We start from the raw sequence: 9,963 nt of genomic DNA, 5'->3' as shown, positions 1-9,963 counted from the left end.
AAAAAAAAAAAAAAAAAAAAAAAGGACCGAGAAAATTGTTTTGAAAAAATGAGAACAGGTCTACTTATCTTAACCATTAGAAAAGTGCAGCACTTGGTGACAAGATTCTCAAGAAAAGAAAGGCAGGACAGGGTAATGCTGAGACCTACTCTTCTTTGGCAAGACCTCAGAGCTGAAACAGTCACTTCAGTTATGTTCTCTTCTGCCTCGCTTCCAGAACTCATAATTTTTGAATGTCCTTCTTACTGTCCCCACCTGGCCAAATGACTTAGCGTCTGGTAAAACGTGGACATACGGGACTGAAGAGATGAAGGAGAAGCCKAGGAAGAAAGCCATACAGGAGCAGGTCCTGACTGCATTACTGAATTCAGTGTGGGGTTTTCCAGCATAGATGATCCCTATGAAAYTCAGCACTACAAGGAACCAGTCCTACCCATCTCAGGTGGGATTTACACCACTATGCACTCCTTTGCTGTCAACAGATAGAAATAAGCATCTCCAAAGGGTGTTCTAAGTTGGTTGTCCTAAGTTTGGAGGGGCCAAACTACCCTCAGGAGATGCCTGTGTTTGCACAGCCACTGCCAGATTTTAGACACTCACGTTTGTCAACAAACAAGCTGAAGAGGACACTGGCCCTCAAACCTATGGGGCTAGATCTAGGCCCAGGTGGGAGCCCAAGCACGATACATGTGAGTCGGTCAGGGGCAGGAGAACTGCTAGCATGATCTCAATCAGGAGCAACGCCATGGTGTGCTCTATCTTCAGATGACCCAAGACATCGTCTCATCCAGACAACATGGTCTGAGAGAGGCTGTCACCTGAGAGATGTGGCAAACCACAACCACATTGATCTCCTGCCTACCCAGGACCCTTCTCCACAATGTCTCCTTCCCTTGGGACTCTGCCCTTTCTCCAGAGGATTTGACCCAACCCTATGCTCCTGTGGCCCCACGCTCAACAGGCTGCTGTTGGCTTCATCGCCTGCTAGCCTCAAAATCCTCTCATCTCAGCAGATCCCAGCCCCAGTACATGCTGGAATTGGTCTTCCCAGTCAGCCACATTGCAAATTACAGCTCACACAAACTCTGCTTTTTACAGCTCAGGTCATCAGCATTCCCTTCCAGGTCTAAAAGCCTGGATCTCTGACCTGTGCTCTAAACAATGCAGGTGACTTTTTTCAGTGCTCAGAGACCATCTCTAAAACCACRCACACTGCAAGGCAATAAATGCAGCCTCCAGCTCCCACCCCAAAAAACCTAGCTCATGGGCAATGCTGCAAATCATCCCATTGCATTTAACAAGAGGATTCACAGGACTGATCCTATGGCTTGTGGCTGAGATGAAAGTTTGCTCCTCTAGGCAGAGGTCCCTAAATGAAAACATGCTTCATGCTGGATTGCTAGTGGCAGCTTGGCACAATATTTACACCCCCTGAGCATCTGTGCAATGCAAATGGAGGCTCATTCGGAAGGGCTATTGAATACATCAAGGAGCAGCTTTCACCTCCTAGAGGAAGAGCCTGTCTCTCTTCTCACACAAAGTACCAGTTGGAAACCTTTAAGGATCACTTCTTGCAAATTCCTGTCCTTTTTTATACTATTTATTTGAGGGCTCCCCTCGCCAAATGTTTCCACTTACAGCAAGTGAAATCCTGCAGGATTTTATTAGGAGCAAAACACTGCTTTGAACACGGCTGTTGTGGTTCAGACATATTCTAGCATGGAAGAAAAAAAAAAMCATCTAATATGCAGAACTAGGAATGTTCCCAATATTCAAATATATTTTAAAAAACCACAGCTAAACGAAGAAAGGAAATAATCTGTTCTCTGTGTTCTTAAGAGGGTTGAATGGGAAGAGCTGGGTTTAATCTGCAGGAGTAGGGGGGGGATTTGACTTGGGCATGAGAAAGAAACTTGCTAAAAAATGAGGCTGGTGAAAAACTGGAATAAACCATRTAGATATGAAGTCCCCTTTTCTGGAAAGGTCAGGGCACAAATCTGTCCAGAGCAACGATACAAAGAATCACAGAATGGTAAGGTTGGAAGGGACCTCTGGARATCATCTAGTCCAACCCTCAGCATAGCCCCGTACAGGGATTGAACCTGCACCACACTTTAACCAACTGAGCTAAACTGCCTTGGGATAAGAGCTGCTCTGCACAACCCACAGAGGTCCCTCCTTCCAGCCATCCAATAAGGCTGATCTTTCTGCTCTTGAAATCATGCAGTTTCTTTTTTTGCATCATTTGTGCAGCAGCATGGAAAAGAAAGAGCTAACCCTGGAGGAAAAACATGCAGAGATGGGAAATTAGAGGAAAGTTTTTATCCATCAGAGCAGGGACGGTCTAGATCAGCCAATCAGAAGCAGGAAAAAAAAGTGTGTGTGTGTGAGAGAGAGAGAGAGAGAGAGAACTAACTTCTTTCAAGACCTATCTTGGAGAAAGGATTACCCGAGGTGGTGGTTGCAGGTCCTTGCATTCCTCCCTGCTTGCACCACTGTCAAATGTCTTGCATTTTCATACTGATGGAGCAAAACTTCTTTCACAAGACAATTTTCGCATCCTTTCAACTCTGCACACCACTGAGTCCAGGATATGCACAGAGATAAATAGCAGTGAGATAAGACAGTAAAATAAATAGACCTAATTATACCAACTAACTTGATTACAGTAAAAAGCACTACAGTATTAGGCAGCAAAATGAGGCGGATGCCAGGCAGGTAGGCGGGCATTGGGCTTAGGTCCTCAGCCCACTTTTAGCTGCCCTATGCATGAAGGTAGCCTAAGGACRTGGAACTGGACTCAAAGCAGCTTGGGGTGCAGGACAGGTCCCCAAAGCACCCTGGGGCATCACAGGGAGCTGCTAAATGGAGCAGGTGTCTCTTTGCCCTGCCTTGCACTTGCATTATTCACGCTCACCTCAAGTGGCCATAAAATCCCCTCTGGTCACAGCACTAATATTTGCATCCTCTTTGCATGGATATAAATGCGAGCAGAAGGTGCCAGGCCAAGGAAAGGAAGGTCACTGTGCACTAACCCTTCTCATTTCCAGCTGTTCTGTCACGTTTTAGGTGGCCGAGGCCTTTTCCATTATTCAGCAGTCGATTCCCATGATTTAGGCCCAATTTGGAAAAGCATTTCCATACGTGCTAAGAGCCCATTGACCCCGACCGCTTTGGGAATACAATACATTTAAGATCATGCATCTCCTAAAGCACTCAGCTGAACCAGGGCCCTGAAGAAGACCCAATCAGCATCTCTGACGCCCTTTACAACAGCCAAAAAAACACAGGAAAGAGGCAGGGCTGAAACATCAATCGCCTGCAACAGCGTGTCTTCTACCTCTGGGTTTCAAAGGGAGCTGAAATGCTGAAGCCTTTTAGATGGGCACCTGAGCACGCGCAGCTGCTTGTCATCTCAAAACATCTCACTTGGCACCAGCCACGTGGACTGAAAACAGTCAGACCCTCAGAACGGGATGGAGCTGCCAAGTATTAGAAGTCACCCAGAAGGAAATGCAAAACATTGTTTTGGTGGACCTAATTTAGGGACCCACTCAGGAGCCACTCATCAGCCAAAACTCCCAYTGCCCAGGGCAGTAAGTTCTGCCTTTTATGTCACTGCACTTTGCAGCAGTTGGAGCAGCTTTCCAAAAAAAAAAAAAAACAAATAAATAAATAAGAGATACAAATCAGAACTCAGGGAACATCTGCTATTCGATTCCAATGCTTTTTAGGAAAATGACATTTTAGGTCTTGGCACTGTTCRGTGCATCTGAACAGCACAGCTGATCAGCATTTGGGCTTAGCCTACAAGCACTTGCCTCCCTCACAGCACTTTACAGCCAGAAACAGCTTCACCAACTGAGAGGATCTGACAAAGGGAAAAAGAAGCCAAGAAAAGAAAAAAAAAAAAAAAAGAAAGAAAGTTCCAGCCCTCCCAGCCATCTCCTGCCWTCCCTTGGTACAAAACAGGTGAAAAGAGGGCCCCTCTCTCCCTAAAGGCACGTGATGACCACGAGGAGACCATCTGCTGACAAGGTATATCCAGAATCATCTTTCACAAACTATTTTAATYCAGAGACCTGCAAGTCACATTTATGGGGCTAATTCTACCTTTTCCCTATAACTGAACACAAATTGGATTCCCCTTCCCTCCACACAAGGCCCCTCCAACATGCAAGGGTGAATGTCCGAGCTGCTCAAGGCCACCTGCAATTTGTGTCCCATCAACGCCAAATCAATAGYGTATGCAGGAACTGAATTTAACATCTACACTGAGGTCCCATCCTTCGCTCATGAACAAAATGAGACTTGCTCAAAATGCCTTCTTCCAAGAAACAATTAAATATTACTTTCTTCAAACGGTTATTTGTATTGCTTCCAGGAAAGCTATTGCTTTTCACACAAAAGTGGCAAGAGGCTTACGCYCCTTAGACGTTAAGGCTACCCAAAACATAGTCATCCTGTCTGATCTCAAACATTACAGGGTAAGTTCAGCTGCTGGATTTTAGTRGAGGGAAATTCCTCTCTTCTGCTAAGCAAACAAACACAAAAAGTCTTTCCAATAATTTATGTTCAAATTGCATCTCAGGACTTTTACTCAAWCAGTTAGGACTCTCTTGCTCAAGCCACCACTTGATGTTAACAGCATTAATCATGAAAGTAAGTTATGAGTGTGAATAAAAATAGCAAGTATTCTGCACATAACTGTTTTAAGGCTCACACCTACTTAGAAATGATATCTCGGTCAGCTGTCAAAAACTGCTCAGTTTTTTTTTCTTTTTATTACTATTTAATTTTAGAGCAAATGTTACTAATTCATAAAAATGAAATAATGGTGAATACACTTTCCAAACTAGTCCACCCAAGAGTGCTCTGTTTAGCTCTTGCAAAAGGCCAATCCCAAAGTAAACACTTTCATGAGTTTTAAATGTCAGTGACAYCATTTTCTGCTCATATTTCTGCATTCCCCTAGTTTGCAACCCAAACATTTTTATTGCTGTAAGAGTGATACCTGAAATATGAAGAACTTCTCTCAAAAAAAAACAGAATTGGATTTGACTAGTTTGGTCAAAGATGACTCTAATATAAAGAGGAACAGTTTGAAACACTGAGATTTAAGTACTGACAAGGTACCATAAGCTGCTCTAATCCTTAAAAGCTGCTCCGGAAGCTGGGCACTGGAGTATTACAATGATGGAACAAACTCAATAATTGCACATAGCATTACTATTAACAACATTTCATTTCATAACAAGCATTTCATCTTTAGCATTGAGGACCCTCCTACAGCAGTTGACACGTTTTGTACACGGAGATACTCCCCATGCCCAAATGGGGACCCGACACCTCCGTTGCCTTCAGGTCCTCTAAAACGTGGTCGTTGTAGTCACTAGGTGGACTCTCTCAAAGCGTCTTCAGACTCACTGTTTCACTGCTTCAAGTTTTGGCTGCCTGTCCTGCTCTTCGGAGCTTTCCACAAGTCCTTTGGACACACTTAAGAACTGTCCGCCTCCATCAGTCACCACCCTTTAAAATCCTCCCTCAACTGGTCTCCACAGTTCTCCTCCATCCTACACCAACATGAACTTAGCCAGCAAAAAAAGAGTCCTTGAAGAAGTAAGTTGACACCATCTTTGTGTTGTCCTGTCCTTCCATAGGGTCCCAGTCAGCCAATGCCCCTATTATATCACATCAACACTTTCTGACTGAGAACATGCCTGAAACCATGATTCAAAATACGTATATATATTTAAAGTGCCATCAGCACACTCAGTAGTGCACAAGCCACAGGGGAAAAAGCATTCCTAGCATGAAAAACCGATGTTCCCCCAAGGCCAAGAATGAGATGTGCAGAGCAAGGCCCAGGCCACCTGATCCTACCCCATTATACTKAACGCTCAGTGTTGGACCAGCACAGCAGGGACGAGAACACAGCTTCACCCTCACTGGCTCTGAAAAAAACCTAGGTAGCATGACACGTTAAACAGCAGAAGAGCCCTCCTAATTTGCATCTCCCTCTGTGATTGAAGGTGAAGACATGGCTCTGATGGCCACCCAAGCCGGGCCAACAACACTGTGTCATTTGCAGGGCTTTTCTGGGACGTTGTGACATGGACTTTCCCCAGGTCCTCCAAGAGCAGCCTCCTTTCAGCAACATTATCCTGCTTTTTTTCCCCCCACAGGCAATTATACAGTATGTTATCAAGAATGGCTTGTTAATTCACTGAAAATAGTATCATCTTCTTGTAACTTCATTACCGGCACAGTTGTACTAAATAGCATTTACTCTATTTCTAGTAACACTACCGTACAGATTTAAAAAGTGATGTCTCATTAACACATCAACTGTCTGTCCAGCAAGTCAATTATTACTCATAATCACAGCTATACAACTATATACTGCCTTTACAGATGTCCTTACATCTGCATGAAACTCTTCATCTCTGCATCGTCCTTATAACATCTGTTGAATATCCATAAATGTTTTCTCCATACATGAAGCAATATTGTTTTGCTCAGAGTATCTACTGTCCCACTACCAGATGCACCCTCGGGGAAAAAAAACAGTAAATAGGTGTTTTCTTGCTGTTCACAGGTCTCTTGATACCACTTTGCCGCATCTCTTTAAGTGGCTTTCAGCATGTCACTTCGTAACAGGTCACACTGAGCCTCCATCTTATCACAGGAGTCTTCAGGACCTAATCCTTTACTAACATTAAAGTTATTAGATTTGTCAGAATATCTCCCTCCCTTCTATAAATAATCTGTTGCAAATAAAAAAGGGGAGGAGGGGCGGGATGTCAGGCCACTTGCAGCTCTGCTCACCCAGGCAAGGTCCCATCCCTAAAAGAGCAAGCGTGCCTCGCCCTTTCCTCCTCCACCCCCAGCAGCAGTTAATCCCTTTTACTCCCCCCAAAAAAGGGAATCAAATTTGTGTTTACCTAGAGATGTCTCGGGAGGAAAAGCCACATTGCACTGCAGCCCTGGCCATCACCCCTTGGCCAGTGCTGGAGAAAAGTCCCCAGAGGAGGTTCGCCTGGTGCACCAGGGCCGACCCTAATGCAAACTCCCTGTGCTGCAAGGAGGGGTGCACGGGGCGCCTGCAAAGGTTTCGTGCAGCAACTGGGCCCCCTTCCTCTGGGGGGAACAGGAGCAAGGACAGCAAAGGGGTCCCACAAGCAAACACCCTCTCGCTGACATTTCCTTTCCCCAACCAGCTGGGGGGGCGGGGGGTTGCACCCAGGGKCTCATTGCAAAGCCTGACACAAACACCACGAATTGCAAAGCAAAGCAAGGTGCTCCCAGCGGCAAGCGCAGTTTGCAAGGGAAGAGACGTTTTAGGCTGCCTTTTTTTTTCCATTTTTAAAGCACATCCTTCCAAGGCAAAGGGAGAAAAAAAGAAAAAAAAAGGAAGGTGAAGAATGAGACCCTCAGCACAGAGGGACCTGCAGATCTCTGCACACCCCCCAACTCCATCCCCACCTCTCCGACAGAGCGTGCAGCCAGCAAAGTTGCTTTTCTGCTGCTACATTTTCCTCCCCAGAGCACCAGGGGCACAGACCGATTTTAAAAGCCGTCTTGTTCAAGGGGAAGCACACTGGGACGTTGTCGGGGGGAGAGTCGGGGGGGGGGATTGCTTCCCCTTTTGCAATGCCTTCAGCCTTTCCCACCCCACAGAAAACCCGCCAGGCTGACCACTCTCCGCTGCAGCTCGTGGATTTTGCAATCCGAGTCCCACTGTGCTGTTTGACAACTGCCTCCCGAGCCGCCCCGCTTGCATTTCTTTGCTGTTTTATGTTGTTTTGCTATGAGGTCCCCACCCTTCTCCCCCCCCTCCTCCTCTCTGCTCTCCACCACCTAGCTCTGCGACTTAAGTTTGCTGGCTTTCCTGAGTAGCAAAACTCAGTGCTGGGGAACGGAGAGAGAAAAGAGCATTACTGCAAGGGGGAAAACCTCGATCCACACTGCAAGGCGGGCGAGCGGCATCTCCAACCGCTCCTGCTAAATAAGAGCACGGCAGGTTTCTGCAGAGCCTCTCCCAAGAGCTGGAGGGAAAGGGGACGGCAGATCGGCTCTCTCCCCCCTAGCATCCCTTGGCGGCTCCTCCACCCCTGCCCGAGCGCCGGGAGACTGCGATGCTCCCGCGGCTGCGAAGCGCGGACGCCTGACTCGCAAGTTAACAGCTCGCAACCGCAGCGAAACAGTCTCGGAGCAGCGGCAACGAGCTGCTYCCCGCACCGAAACGGGGAAGTTTCTCCAGCCTCCGAGGCAGCTTCACTCCTCCGCTCCCCTGGAAAACGCATTTGTAAAAGGCAGCCCGGCAGGGCACAAACAACTCGCCGCAAACTCCTCGCAAACTTGCTTTCGCAGAGCTGCGAGTCACCTCTTTCAGCGCGGGGGTTTTCAGGGTCTGCACAAAACGCTGCTCGCTACGGCACGCCTGGGTAAAGCCACTTGTTTTGCAGCATAGATTTCCGAGCATGGAAATTTCAGAGCGTTTTTGTTAAAACAGCAACCCGAAAAAACCCCATCGCACGCCCAGTTTACTGCACCTAAGTGATCGGGGAAGTCTTGACAGCTCCGACAGGACAGCTTACCCCACGACACGCCTCATGTTAATGCAAAATAAATTACTGTTACGTCTCTTCGTGGAGTTTTTTTTCTTTTTTCATAGCATGTCTGCAATTTTGGCACTCAAAGSCAAATCGGTTGGGCTCCCAAGTCTGCATGCCCTTTCCATGCTTTCTTCCCAGCGCACACACACAAATGCTCCGACCGCTTTGCCTTTGCCATGTACTTTTCCCACCAGTAAGTCTTGCGGGGAGGGGGGAACTAATCGCACTCCCTTCGCTGTGTACTTAATTTGCCAGCACACCTCTCCGGGCGACAGAAGAGACCTGAACTGCACGCGGGGTACCTCGGCATGCCGCCTTCTTTTTTTTTTCTCCCCTCAAAATGTTTATTTGCAGYTTTTAAAGAAACCTTAACCCGCCATGTTGAACTGACAAGCTTTATAAATATTCATTTACCGCAGTTCGGGAGCGTTACAGGGAAATATGTAGGGATCAGGGCTGCACATTTTGGCGCAGCTGATCGCTTTCTTTTCTTTCTGTCTTTCACAGCAGCTTTTTCCTCCGTTTCCCCTGTAGATTCAGAAACCCATCCGCCCACCCCCTAAAAAAAAAAAGAACTCTTGCAAGACCTGCATCGAGCTAAGTAAAATGTGAAAGGAGATGGATTTATGAGGAAAAGCACCAAAAGATAAAGATTTAAAAAATAGGGGGAGTAAAAAAAAAGAAAGAGAAATGAGAGCATCCACAACGCGATACGCCAAGAGGAGAAACCCCCCGACGTGCCTCGCACACGCATCGCGAGCGCCAGCTCCGGCGAGCGCAGCCGGCCGACGGCGCCCGCCGCCGGGGCGCGCAGCGGGCGCGCAGCGGGCGCGCACCCCGGCGCCGCCGCCCGCCCCGCGGCTCCAGCCGCGCCACCGCGAACACTTCGCAACAACTCCGCCGCGTTTTCCCTCCACCTCCCACAGCCACCGCGGGAGGGGGAAAATATAAAATAAAAATTAAACAAGATTTGATTTTAAAAGCACGTCCCGGTTTCCCCCGCTTTTTTCCCCCTTTTCTTAAAAAAAAAAAAAAAAAAATCCTGCTGGGAAGACGGAACGAGCGATTCTCTCCACCCAAGCGGTGCATAAAAATTAAATAAAATAACAAGGGAAATGCCCGCCGCCAGGGCGCGGAGAGGCAAGGCTGCCGGGCGCGCTGCCTTACCTGGAGAACTTTAAGGGTTTTTTTTTTTAATTGTTATTTTTTTTTCTCCCGCGGCTCAGCGGCGGAGCCCCCGCGGGTGCGCGGCGCTGCGCGGCGCGGAGCCGACCCGTCCCTCTGCCCGCACTCGCGGCAGACTCATTCCAATATGGCATCCGCGCAGTGCGCATGCCTGCCGCGC

At 47.6% G+C, this 9,963-nt stretch overlaps 1 protein-coding gene across 1 annotated transcript in view; it reads right to left on the bottom strand.

The window, feature by feature from the left end:
• Positions 1–9,884, bottom strand: part of SFMBT2 (Scm like with four mbt domains 2) — a 111,051-nt gene extending 101,167 nt beyond the window's left edge. The window contains exon 1 of the mRNA XM_085299567.1: positions 9,786–9,884. The gene's annotated coding sequence lies outside the window, so the exon portion shown is untranslated. The remainder of the gene's footprint in view (positions 1–9,785) is intronic.
• Between the last annotated feature and the right edge of the window lie 79 nt (positions 9,885–9,963).

This window comes from Rhea americana, unplaced genomic scaffold (genome assembly GCF_003343005.1).
Source record: "Rhea americana isolate MKP2758 unplaced genomic scaffold, rheAme1 scaffold_1, whole genome shotgun sequence".
Taxonomy (NCBI): domain Eukaryota; kingdom Metazoa; phylum Chordata; class Aves; order Rheiformes; family Rheidae; genus Rhea; species Rhea americana.
This window is presented reverse-complemented; position numbering and strand designations above follow the sequence as displayed.